This window comes from Monodon monoceros, unplaced genomic scaffold, assembly GCF_005190385.1.
Source record: "Monodon monoceros isolate NGI ecotype Baffin Bay Population unplaced genomic scaffold, NGI_Narwhal_1 Super_Scaffold_11, whole genome shotgun sequence".
NCBI lineage: Eukaryota > Metazoa > Chordata > Mammalia > Artiodactyla > Monodontidae > Monodon > Monodon monoceros.
In genome coordinates, this window is record NW_021703767.1 from 8729046 (window position 1) to 8742897 (window position 13852).

A 13852-nucleotide genomic window follows, 5' to 3' on the forward strand; every position below is an offset into this window, starting at 1 on the left:
TGCATTAAGGTGGGCCCTAAAGCCAAGATGACCAGTGTCCTTAGAAGAGGGAAATGTGGACACAGAGACACAGACTCAGGGAGACGGCCATGTGATGACGAAGACAGAGACTGGAGTTACGCTGCCACAGGCCAAACAGCACCAAGGATGCCCGCGAACGGCTGAGCTAGAGGAAGCCAGCAAGGATTCTTCCCTGGAGCTTTCAGAATGGCAAGGCCAGCATGGAGGCCCTCGAAGCAGCAGGAGGTAGGTTTTCTTTGGTGGAGAGAAGATGAAGGAATGGCCAGGATCAGGTGTCACTGGACCCGTACAAGGTGATGGCAGGGGGTGGGATGCCCTATGGCTTAACTTCTAGCGAAGCCCTGCATCGCCTAGATACTTGCAGCCCTCCCCAGTCTGTCAATCACATCCCTGATGGGAGCGATTTGCCTGTGGAAATACCTAGCTTCCTCCTGGGTTGCTGTGAAGAGTGGCCACACAGGCCTCCAAAGGCTGTTCAGGACCCTCGAGGGCGCTTTCCCTGCGTGTCGCACGCAATAGGAGGGGTTTCCTTCCATCTTCCCTCCAGCCCAGCATCCTGACTCTCTTCCCAAGCTTAGCCTTGGCAGGAGGGGAAACCTGGCTGAGATTTTTGTTTTTGTAACTTTCTGTTCAGCTGGTTTTTTTGTTTTTGTTTTTTTAATCGGAGCATAATTGCTTTACAACGTTGTGTTAGCTTCTGCTGCACAGCGAAGTGAATCAGCCAGACGAGATCACACATCCCCTCCCTCTTGGACCTCCCTCCCATCCCCCATCGCACCCAACTAGGCCATCACACGGCACCGAGCTAAGCTCCCTGTGCTATACAGCAGGTTCCCACTAGCTATCTATTTTACACATGGTAGTGTACTTATGTCAAACCTAATCTCCCAATTCATTAACCCCAACCATTGGAGGGCTGTAAGGGACTTCCCTTTATGGACCAAGCCGGTTTGGGGATCACTGAACAGTCATTAAAGACACAGGGACCTTCCAGATGCTACTGAGGAGCTGACAGCTCACTCAAGGCCTTGGCCAGGTACTGTGCTGTCACCCTTGACATCATGGGGGGCTGGGGACAGGGGACCTGAGCTACAGATCTTGCTACGTCATTACCAAGTTTAATTTTCAAGATCATGGAAGGTACTGCAAAGAGAAGCTTCCATTGCTAGAGACCTAAAACCCTTTCCTTACAGCTTGTTTGTTGTAGGTAGAACACGTGTCGAATTCCCGGTCTGAGGCCAAGCGGAGTGTGTTCGTCAGCAATGGGTGGAGACAAAACTGGTCCACGCTGGTGGGCTGACGAGCTGCCTCTTGGAACCAGTCCCTGTGTGGAGGCGAGGCAGGGATTAAGAGACTGAATTTGACCTTGGACATTCAAATTCTCAGCCCTCAGCGCTGGCCTGATTCTCATCTCAGCTTTATGCTTTCTCCTCTGGGGAATCAATGCCTGCCTTTGGAGTCTGTTTTCCATCCTAAATTCTGACCACTGAGAGAGAGGACATTTATTAGGTTTTCCCCCCAAAATGGTCTGATTCTATTGCTGAAAAATTACCATGGCCATTCTCAAGCGGAATATATTTCCTCGGAGAGTTCTTGCCTCTTGGTTAAAGGGGGGAAAGATGCATTTTTCTACCTAATCCTGCTGTGAAAATTTTTCTGCATTCAATGTATTCATTCAGATAACACCTCTCAGCCTTCACATTTCTCACTCCTAATCTTTTATTTATCTTTTTTGAGATTTATAACTTACATATGCATCTGTCCCTTTCTTTAAATTTATTGCATTGCCTCATCCTCCTTCCCATCATGCCTCTGCAACCAATCCTGCATGCCCACTAGGAATCCTTGGTGGAGCCCACACACTCAGCGCGCGCTCTGCTGCCCTCTCCCTCCCTTTGCCCAGCGCATTCCATTTTTCTAGTTAAAACATCACCTTCTATTGATATATGAGGTTTGTTTTGTTTTGTTTTTTTGGCCACACCATGCGGCTTACAGCATCTTAGTTCCCTAACCAGGGTTCGAACCCGCACCCCCAGCAGTGAAAGCGTGGAGGCCTAACCGCTGGACAACCAGGGAATTCCCAAAATGTCACCTTCTAAAAGGTCTTCCCTCTACTCAGAAATGATGTTCATTTTTTAAAAAAAATTCACTACTTCTGGTATGTTTTGAAAACAAAGTAGATTCTAACCGTCATGAAATAAAAACCACCTTCTTTCCTTTCATCTCTAATCAAGGACATTTATACTTGAAACAACAGATACATAAAATATGAATGATCTTTGCTAGAGCCTTTTTTTAAAGTACTAGGAAAATCAGCAGTTTCACCGTCATTTCTCTTATTGAATCTGCAATGTGTGTTTGTTCTTGTGTTTAAGACTCTTCTATTTTGCTAGAGAAAATAAGAGAAATGAATAAGGAGGATAGATGAAACCGTGCATAGAAGCAAGTAGCTTGTGATACCCGTTAGCCATAGATAAAGTAAAGCATTTGTGCGTTGAATGGAGTTAGAAGGGATGAAAGCAAATATACATGAGGAACTCAGTATTCAAGAGGTCTTAACTCAGCCACCCATTAGGGACAACTTCTCTGGTTCTACGTGTGCTTCGCCCCCAGAAATGCAGGTAAATCCTGCAGCCGTTCAACAGGCTAATTGATGAGCTGCAGCTATTGGCCCAGTGAACTTGCTCCTGTGATTCTTCAAAGAGCAAGGTCACCTGCCGTCTGCTGAGCCTCCTGGTTCAACTATAGGCTGGTCCCATAACCACACCATCAGCAGGGAAGGCTGACGTGGCAGATAGAGAGGTTGTGTGAACGCTGCATAGTCTAGGATTCAGGTGTGTGGTCCTTCCACCCCACCAGCATCTGATCCTGAGTCAGTCAACCAACCCCATACCTCTCCCTTTCTTTTTTGCTAAGTGTTTTGAGTTGATTTAATAAACTGTGTGGTTGGAGCATCTTGACTTGGTCTGTGAGCCTTTCTGTTCCATGACAGCCTTCCCAGAGGGGCTTTTGGAGGCTAGCACTGCATCAGTGACAGGATCCTTCATCAGGCTGAGACAGCAGATGTTGCATGGATGTTCCCCAACTGTTCTGCGGACACTGGTCCAGAACGTATCAATCAGTGTTCTCCAGAGAAACAGAACCAATAGGATGTGTATTTATATATTGTGATAGTTAATTTTATGTGTCACACTTGACTGGACGAATGGATGCCCAGACTAGCTGGTGAAACATTATTCTGGGTGTGTCTGTAAGGGGGTTTCTGGAAGAGATCAGCATTTGAATTGGTAGACTGAGTAAAGCAGATTGTAATCACCAGAGCAGGTGGGCATTATCCAATCCACTGAGGGTCCAAAGAGAACAAAAATGCAGAAGAGGGCTTCCCTGGTGGCGCAGTGGTTGAGAGTACGCCTGCCGATGCAGGGGACACGGGTTCGTGCCCTGGTCCGGGAAGATCCCACATGCCGCAGAGCGGCTGGGCCCGTGAGCCATGGCCGCTGAGCCTGCGCGTCCGGAGCCTGTGCTCCGCGACGGGAGAGGCCACAACGGTGAGAGGCCCGTGTACCGCAAAAACAAAACCAAAAACAAACAAACAAACAAAAAATGGAGAAAGAGGGCAAATTTGCTCTCTGCTTGAGCTGGGACACCCATTTTCTCCTGGCCTTCAACAACAGCACTCCTGGTTCTTAGGCCTTTGGACTTGGACAGGAATTACACCACTGGCTCTGCTGGGCCTCCAGCTTGCAGATAGCAGGTCACGGGACTTAGCCTTCATAATCTCATGAGTCAATTCCTATAATAAAGCTCTTTCTATATGTTCATAGACTGGAATATATTGGACATACTGCCTATTCACTTCCAGGCCAATGAAATAAAACTAATATTGCAATAAAGCGTCACATTTATTGTTTGGTTTCCGGGTGCATATAAAAGGTATGTTTACACTCTACTGTATTAAGTGTGCCATAGCATTATGTCAAAAAAACCCAATGTACGTACCTAATTAAAAAATGGTTTATTGTTTAAAAATGCTAACCATCATTCATCTTCAGCAAATCATAACACTTTTGCTGATGGAAGGTCTTGCCTTGATGTTGTTGTTTGTTTTAATTTTATGTTATGTGGGTTTTTATTTTATTTTAAATTTATTTATTTATTTATTTTTGGCTGTGTTGGGTCTTCGTTGCTGAGCGTGGGCTTTTCTCCAGTTGCAGAGAGCAGGGGCTACTCTTTGTTGCGGTGAGCAGGCTTCTCATTGCGGTGGCTTCTCTTGTTGCGGAGCACAGGCTCTAGGCACATGGGCTTCAGTAGTTGCAGCACGTGGGCTCAGTAGTTGTGGCTCGTGGGCTCTGGAGCACAGGCTCAGTAGTTGTGGTGCACGGGCTTCAGTAGTTGTGGCTCGTGGGCTCTAGAGTGCAGGCTCAGTAGTTGCGGCACATGGGCTTAGCTGCTCTGCGGCATGTGGGATCTTCCCGGACCAGGTCTCAAACCCGTGTCCTCTGCATTGGCAGGTGGATTCTTAACCGCTGTGCCACCAGGGAAGTCCCTTGCCTTGATGTTGATGGCTGCTGACTGATCAGGGTGGTGTTTGCTGAGGGCTGGGGTGGGTATGGCCGTTTCTTAAAATAAGACAACCATGAAGTTTGCCACATTAATTAACTCTTCCTTTCAAGAATGATTTCTCTGTAGCATGTAACGCTGTTTGATAGTATTTTACCTACAGTAGAACTTCTTTCAAAATTGGAGTCAATCCTGTCAAACCCTGATGCTGCTTTATCAACTAAATTTATGTAATCCTTCTAAATCCTTAACAATCTTCACAGCATCTTCACCATGAGTAGTTTCCATCTCAGGAAACTACTTTCTTTGCTCATCTGTAAGAAGCAACTCCTCATTTGTTAAAGTTTTATCATGAGATTATGGCAATTCAGTCACATCTTCAGGCTCCACTTCTAGTTTCCACCACACCTGCAGTTACTTCCTCGGCTGAAGTCTTAAACCCATCAAAGTCACCCATGAGGGTTGGAATCAGCTTCTTCCACACCCCTGTTAACCTCTTCCCATGAACCACAAATGTTTTTAATGGCATCTAGAATGGTGAATCCTTTCCAGAGGTTTCCAATTTACTTGGCCTAGATCCATCAGAGGAATCACTGTGTATGGCAGCTATAGCCTTACAAAGTGTATTTCTTGAATAATAAAACTTGAAAGTCAAAATGATTACTTGATCCGTGGACTGCAGGTTGGAGGCTGTGTTAGCAGGCATGAAAACAACATTAACCTCATTGTACATCTCCATCAGAGCTCTTGGGTGACCAGGTGTATTGTCAATGAGTAGTAATATTTTTCTTCTGAGCAGTAGGTCTCAACAGTGGGCTTAAAACATTCAGTAAGCCATGTTGTAAATAGATGTGCTGTCATCCAGGCTTTGTTGTTCCATTTAGAGAGCACAGGCAGAGAAGATTGAGCATAATTCTTAAGGGCCTTAGGATTTGGGGAATGGTAAATGAGCATTGGCTTCAACTTAAAGGCACCAGCTGCACTAGCCCCTAGCAAGAGAGTCAGCCTGTCCTTTGAAGCTTTGAAGCCAGGTGTTGACTTCTCCTCTCCAGCTATGAAAGTCCTAGGTGGCATCTTCTTCCAATATAAGGCTGTTTCATCTATACTGAAAATCTGTTGCTTAGTGTAGCCACCTTCATTAATGATCTTAGCTAGATCTTCTGGGTAATTTGCTGCAGCTTCTACATCAGCACTCGTTGCTTTACCTTGTGTTTTTGTGCTATGGAGACAGCTTATACCTCATACCTCATGAACCAACATCTGCTGGCCTCAAACTTTTCTCCTGCAGGTTCCTCACCACTCTCAGTCTTCATAGAATTGAAGAGAGTTGGATCTTGCTCTGGATTAGACTTTGGCTTAAGGGAATGCTGTGGCTGGTTTGATCTTCTAACCAGATCACTAAAACTTTCTCCAGATCAGCAATAAGGCTGCTCTGCTTTTTTATCATTTGTGTGTTCACTGGAGTAGCCCTTTCAATTTCCTTCAAGAACTTTTCCTTTGCCAGCACAACCTGGCGAGCTGATACAAGAGGTCTTGCTATTGGCCCATCTCAGTTTTGACATGCCTTCCTCACACTGTGCTTAATCATTTCTAACTTTTGGGGTTTTTTTCTGTTAGTCAAAGTGCAATTTTATTCAGGAAGAAACATAACAATGATCATACTTTCAACTTTTGATTAACTGTAGCAATCACACATAGTGAGTCATGGCAAGTTTACACTATACCATTCATTCAGTTTATCAGCATGCCTCTCTAGCCCTGGTCTTATAAAAAAAACTAATGATACCCTCATGTCCTTGGTTTATGGTTTTACACATTATTTCCCTTAAACTACCCTCCTGCTCCTTATTTTATTCTATTTTTTATTTTTTTTTACAGTAGGTCCTTGTTGGTTATCTATTTTAAATATAGCAGTGTGTGCATGTCAATCCCAACCTCCCAATCCATCCCTCCCACCAACCCTTCCCTGCTGGTAACCATAAGTTCCTTCTCTAAGTCTGTGAGTGTTTCTGTTTTGTAAAATTTAAATAAATTTTAATAAGTTCATGTGTATCCATTGTTTTTTTTTTAGATTCCACATACAAGCGATATCATATGATATTTGTCTTTCTCTGTCTGACTGACTTCACTTAGTATGATAATCCCCAGGTCCATCCATGTTGCTGCAAATGGCATTATTTCATTCTTTTTAATGTCTGAGTAATATTCCATTGTATATATGTACCACATCTTCTTTATCCATTCATCTGCCTATGGACATTTAGGTTGCTTCCATGTCTTGACTCTTGTAAACAGTGCTTCAGTGAACATTGGGGTGCATGTATCCTTTCGAACCATGTTTATCTCTGGATATATGCCCAGGAGTGGGATTACTGGATCATATGGTAGCTCTATTTTCATGTTTTTAAGGAACCTCCATACTGTTCTCCATAGTGGCTGTACCAATTTACATTCCCACCAACAGTGTAGGAGTGTTCCCTTTTCTCCACACCCTCTCCAGCATTTATTGTTTGTAGATTTTTTGATGATGGCCATTCTGACTGGTGTGAGGCGATATCTCTAACTTTTGATTTAAAGTGAGAGACACATGACTCTTCCTGATGCTTATAGGCCATTGTAGGGTTATTCATTGGCCCAATTTCAATATTTTTGTGTCTCAGGGAATATGCAGGTCTGAGGAGAGGGAAAGAGATGGGAGAAAGCCAATTGGTGAAGCATTCAGAACACACACATACACACACACACTCACACTCACACACACACACACACACCTCCACACCATTTATCAAGTTTGCCATCTCATAGGGGCATGGTTTGTGGTGCCCCAATACAATTACAATAGTAATATCAAAGACCACTGATCACCATAACAAATATAAAATAATGAAAAAGTTTGAAATATTGTGAGAATCATCAAAATGTGACAGAGACATGAAGTGAGCAAATGCCGTTGGAAAAACGGCACCAGTAAACTTGCTTTGACGTAGGGCTGCCACACACCTTCAGTCTGTAAAAAAACACAATATGTATGAAGGGCAATAATGCAGAGCACAATAAAAAAAGTATGCCTGTATATGTTATTGGTTCTGTTTCTCTGGAGAACCCCGACTAAGAGATAGGTAGATAGATGCTTTAAGGAATTGGCTCACATAATTATGGAGGCTGGCGAGTCCAAATACCTGCAGGGTGGCCCAGCAGGCTGGAGGCTCAGGAAAGGCAGATATAACAGCTGAAGTCTGAGGGTCAGCTGCTGGTAGAATTTTCTCTTTCTCGAGGGAGGTCAGCCCCTTTTTGCTCTATCCAGGCCTTCAACTGATTGGGTAAGGCCCACCCACATCACAGAGGATCACCTGCTTTTCTTTCAAAGTCCATCCATCTAAATGTAAATGCCATCCAAACCCACCCTCATAGAAACATCTAGAAAAATGTTTGACCAAATATCTGAGCACCGTGGTCCTGCTAAGTTGACACATAAAATCAACCATCATAGGAGGAGGGCTTGCAAATGTGCTGTAGCACCCGGTAAAAGGGTTCTGTGCTCAAATGAGTTTAGGAAAGACTGGGTTAAGCAAAATTATACTGGTCTTATTTTATGGAAGGACTTCTCAGCATCTTTAATGGGCAGGATAGAATAGGACATGTTTCACAAACTCTGTTCCTGGAACCCTCTTTTACAGAGCATTCCTTGGGACAGGTGTTCCTCAGAACTCACTCTGGGGAATGTGGGTCTAAGGCCACTCAGGAAACCAGGCAAGAACTTTAGGGGGTCTGGGTGAGAAAGGCCAGGTGGGTTTCCAGATGCTGCTGTCCCAGCTGTGCTCTTCATTGGAATGCACTTTCTCAGGCAAGAATAGCATGGATGCAGCCAGAAGGAATGGACCTCAGCACTCCTGACTGCTGGGTCATCATAACTTGTGTCACACCCAGAAAACTATGTCTTTCCCTAAGGTCTCCCATAGAGGTAGAAGGGAAGATTGCAACATGCAATATTTGGGACATACTCATACTAAGAAATTATTCATTCTTTATCTGAAATTCAAATTTAACTGAGTGTCCTGTATTTTACCTGGCAATCCTGTTCCTTGCTGATACTCAGCTACACCAAACCCACTCATCTCAGGGCCTTTGCATGTGCTCTTCCCTGAGGCTGACCTGCCCCTCCCCTAGCACCCTCACTTCTTGTTGCCCCCCTCCTTTAGGTCTTTATCCAAACACCACCTTCTCAGCAAAGACTTCCTTCTCTTGTCATTCTCTCTAAAGGGGTAACAGCCTCAGATCTTCCTATCCTGTTCCCTGTGTTATTTTTCTCCTCAGCATTTATCACTGTCAAAGCTGCCTTGCAGTTTGCACCTTCATCTTGTGATTGTCTCTCTCCCCCACTAGGGCAAGGATTCCTTTTCTGCTCACTTCCCTGCTGTATCCTCTGGGCCTAGAACAGCGCCTGGCACATACCAATGCTCAGTCAAAACTTGCTGAGTGAGGGAACTGCAGCCCAAACTAGATGACAGGGACGAGTGAAAGGTTCATATTTACACTTCCGTGCTTGTGTCTTTGCCACAGTGATTTGTTACCAAAGCACCTCTTGACTTCCTTGGTCTCCTTCCGTATTATCAAAGTGCCTCAGGGTTTTGTTGTCTGCTTGTGGCTTTTTCTCCTACACTTTCTCCTGGGTGTCCTACCTTACCTGTACTCACCAAACCATTGCCAGGTCTCCGCCTTCGTCTGCGCTGTCAGGGCAGCCTGACAGTAAGGAAATAAGCTGTAGCTTCTAATGCCAAGTGTGGCCCTGGATCAGATGTCCAGCCTACAGACCTTCCCAGGATCTGTCACCCAGGCACCTGGCCACGACCTTGCTTCTTCTAGACTCCTTCTCAGCCTTTCTTCACATCGCTGGCTTTCCCTCTCCCTCCCCTCTGTCCCCGATTCCTCTAGAATCTCTACTCTTTGGTGTTTACTTCTTTGGGGCTAGTTCAGCCACACTGTTATGCTCTGTGACCTGAACACGGACCCTAAGTTCACCTGGCATTAGTGAGCCAAGTGAACTTGGCAGAGATCTCCTCACTTCTCTGACCCTCAACAGATGCTGTGGCTGTGATTTCACAGGGCAGGGGTGGGGGTCGGGAGAGTAACCCCCTTCCCCGTGGTCATGATGCTCCCATGGGGCAGTGTGGCGGGCACCGTGCGAGCAGCAAAGGCCATCACAACACAGGGATGCGCATTCCTCAGTCGCCTGCTCTCGTATTGTCTCTGCAAAGAACCAGCTTCACACAAATACTGTGGAGGGCACAGGGTACCTGTTTTGAGAATTTGGAGTCAGGGAGGTGGCCCTGGAGGTGTTCAGACACCAAGGCAGGTTTGGGGATGGCTCCCACCTGCTCTGTGATTTTTTTATTGTAAAATACACACAACATAAAATTTACCATTTTAACTATTTTTAGGTGTACAATTCAGTGGCATTAAGTACATACATTCATAAAGTTGAGCTCCCATCTCCAGAACTTTTTCATCTTCCTAAAGAGGAACTCTGTACCCACTAGCTGTCCACTCCCACGTCCCCTGACCCCTGGCAGCCACCATTCTACTCTCTGTGTCTATGAATTTGCCTCTTCTAGGTACCTCGTATAAGTGGAATCATACACTATCTGTCCTTTTGTGTTTGGCTTATTTCACTCATTATGTCTTCATGGTTCATCCATGCTATAGCATTTGTCAGGATTTCATTCTTTTTTAAGGCCAAGTAATATTCCATTGTATGGTTGTACCACTATTTTAATCCATTCATCTGTCAGTGGATGTTTGGGTTGCTTCCACCTGTCGCCTATTGTGAATGATGCTCTGGACATTGATGTACAAGCATCCATTTGAGTCCCTGCTTTCAACTCTTCGGGGTAGTATATACCTAGGAGTGGAGTTGCTGGATCATGTGGTATCTCTGTTTAATTTTTTTAGGAGTTACCATACTGTTTTCCACAGTGGACACACCATTTTACATTTCCTCCTAGAATGCACAGGGGTTCCAATTCTCCACATCCTCACAATTACTTATTTTCTGTTCTTTTGATATATTTTCTGTTCCTAATGGGTGAGAAGTGTGCTCTGTTATTTTTAATGCTTTATGGCTTCTTCTGCTTCCTTGTAGTTTCTGCTTCCTCATAATTTTAGTCCGTGTTTGAACGCTTGAGGGCTCTGGTCCAAGTTTTACAACAGCTATTCCCACTCCCACCTGGCCCATTTCCTCTAAGACAGAGAGAATCTGATTGGCTGAACACACCTTGCAGTACCAAGCCATACATCATAGGCTACTGGCCAACAAATGGGTTGACAGTCCTTGGGTCAGTGGACCACCAACTAAGACCAGGAAGAGGAGGGTCACTGTGGCCACGTACATGGCTTTCTGGGGAGGACCTCGCCAGGTTATCTTCCCTTAGGAGGGGCCATGGGAGTGAGTCACAATCAACATGTCCACCATACGAGGAGAAAGATGCTGGGGGTTAAGGTGCATCTCACCTAAGTTGTCAGATGGAGGAAACTGGCCCCCTGCACATGTCATCTCTTATCTAGAAGCTTCTCTCTCTCTCTTTACCCTCTGGGGTCTTCAGTAAGCACACCCAGGTCATTCTCACCTTCATTGGCTCTCAACCATGGTGCTGCATTTTAATAGAACATTCTTGAGAATAAAAATCCCTTTAATGCCCAAAGAAATGGAACCATTCTAGTGGAAAGACTGGTCCACAGGTTGCTAGCCATCCTGTCTAGCGACTACTCCTTCATTGAATAAGGCTGAGAAGAAAATTTGTTCAAATAATCATTCTCTCCAGTCTTGAACCACGGGCCAATGCTGAGGATGGACTTGTAACTTGTTTTAGCTGTAAGATGCTGTTTTTTCACATTTTATGAGAAAGCTTGTGGAAAACCTGTCTGTGTTGAGAGCTAGCCACTGGGTAGTTCTGTTTTTCCTGAGTTTATGGACATGAGCTTTTGTGATTGTCTAGGTTTTCCTTTGAGTGTTGGGAAGCTTAAAGCAAACTGATTTTCTACTGCGATGGGCTGAACTCTGGTGCCCCCTGCCCCCATTGTCCCGTCAAATTCACGGGTTGAATCCCTAACTCCCAGGACCTCAGAATGTGACTGTATTTGGAGACAAAGCCTTTAGAAAGGTAATGAAGCTAAAATGAGGTCATTAGTTTGGGTCTTAATCCCATACAACTGGTGTCCTTATAATAAGAGAAAATTTGGATACAGATGCACAGAGGAAAGACTATGTAAAGATACAAGATACGAGGAGAAGATAGCCATCTAGAAGCTAAGGAAAGAGGCCTTAGATGGAACCAACCCTGTCAACACATTGATCTTGTACTTCTAGCCTCTAGGACTGTCAGAAAATAAATTTCTGTTGTTTAACCCACCCAGTCAGTGTACTTCGTTATGACAACCCTTGCAGACTAGTATACCTACCCCAAACCATCGTTTAGATATTTATGTTTGCATTTGGTTTTTTCGCTCTGCACTTAGTTTCTTTTTTTTTGCATCTTTATTGGAGTATAATTGCTTTACAATGGTGTGTTAGTTTCTGCTTTATAACTAAGTGAATCAGTTATACATATACATATGTTCCCATATCTCTTCCCTCTTACGTCTCCCTTCCTCCCACCCTCCCTATCCCACCCCTCTAGATGGTCACAAAACACTGAGCTGATCTCCCTGTGCTATGCAGCTGCTTCCCAGTAGCTATCTATTTTACATTTGATAGTGTATATATGTCCATGTCACTCTCTCACTTTGTCCCAGCTTACCCTTGCCCCTCCCCGTGTCCTCAAGTCCATTCTCTAGTAGGTCTGCATCTTTATTCCTGTCTTGCCCCTAGGTTCTTCGTGACCTTTTTTTTCTCTTCTTCTTAGATTGCATATATATGTGTTGGCATACGGTATTTGTCTTTCTCTTTCTGACTAACTTCACTCTGTATGACAGACTCTAGGTCCATCCACCTCACTACAAATAACTCAGTTTCGTTCCTTTTTATGGCTGAGTAATATTCCATTGTATATATGTGCCACATCTTCTTTAGCCATTTATCTGTTGATGGACACTTAGGTTGCTTCCATGTCCTGGTATTGTAAATAGAGCTGCAGTGAACATTGTGGTACATGACTCTTTTTTAGAGCTTTTTTTTTTTTGCGGTACACGGGCCTCTCACTGTTGTGGCCTCTCCCATTGCGGAGCACAGGTTCCGGACACGCAGACCCAGCAGCCATGGCCCACGGGCCCAGCCACTCCGAGGCATGTGGGATCCTCCCGGACCAGGGCATGAACCCGTGTCCCGTACATCGGCAGGCAGACTCTCAACCACTGCGCCACCAGGGAAGCCCCATGACTCTTTTTGAAGGATGGTTTTCTCAGGGTATATGCCCAGTAATGGGATTGCTGGGTCATATGGTAGTTCTATTTTTAGTTTTTTAAGGAACGTCCATACTATTCTCCATAGTGGCTGTATCAATTTACATTCCCACCAACAGTGCAAGAGTGTTCCCTTTTCTCCACACCATCTCCAGCATTTATTGTTTGTAGATATTTTGATGATGGCCATTCTGACTGGTGTGAGACGATATATCTCATTGTAGTTTTGATTTGCATTTCTCTAATGATTAATGATGTTGAGCATTCTCTCATGTGTTTGTTGGCAATCTGTATATCTTCTTTGGAGAAATGTGTATTTAGGCCTTCTGCCCTTTTTGGATTGGGTTATTTGTTTTTTTGGCTGCTTGTAAATTTTGGAGATTAATCCTTTGTCAGTTGCTTCATTTGCAAATATTTTCTCCCATTCTGAGGGTTGTCTTTTAGCCTTGTTTATGCTTTCCTTTGCTGTGCAAAAGCTTTTAAGTTTCATTAGGTCTCATTTGTTTATATTTGTTTTTATTTCCATTTCTCTAGGAGGTGGGTCAAAAAGGATCTTGCAGTGATTTATGTCATGGAGTGTTCTGTCTATGTTTTCCTCTAAGAGTTTAATAGTGTCTGGCCTTACATTTAGGTCTTTAATCCATTTTGAGTTTATTTTTGTGTATGGTGTTAGGGAGTGTTCTAATTTCATCCTTTTACATGTAGCTGTCCAGTTTTCCCAGCACGACTTATTGAAGAGGCTGTCTTTTCTCCACTGTATATTCTTGCCTCCTTTATCAAAGATAAGGTGACCATATGTGCATGGGTTTATCTCTGGGCTTTCTATCCTGTTCCATTGATCTATATTTCTCTTTTTGTGCCAGTACCATACTGTCTT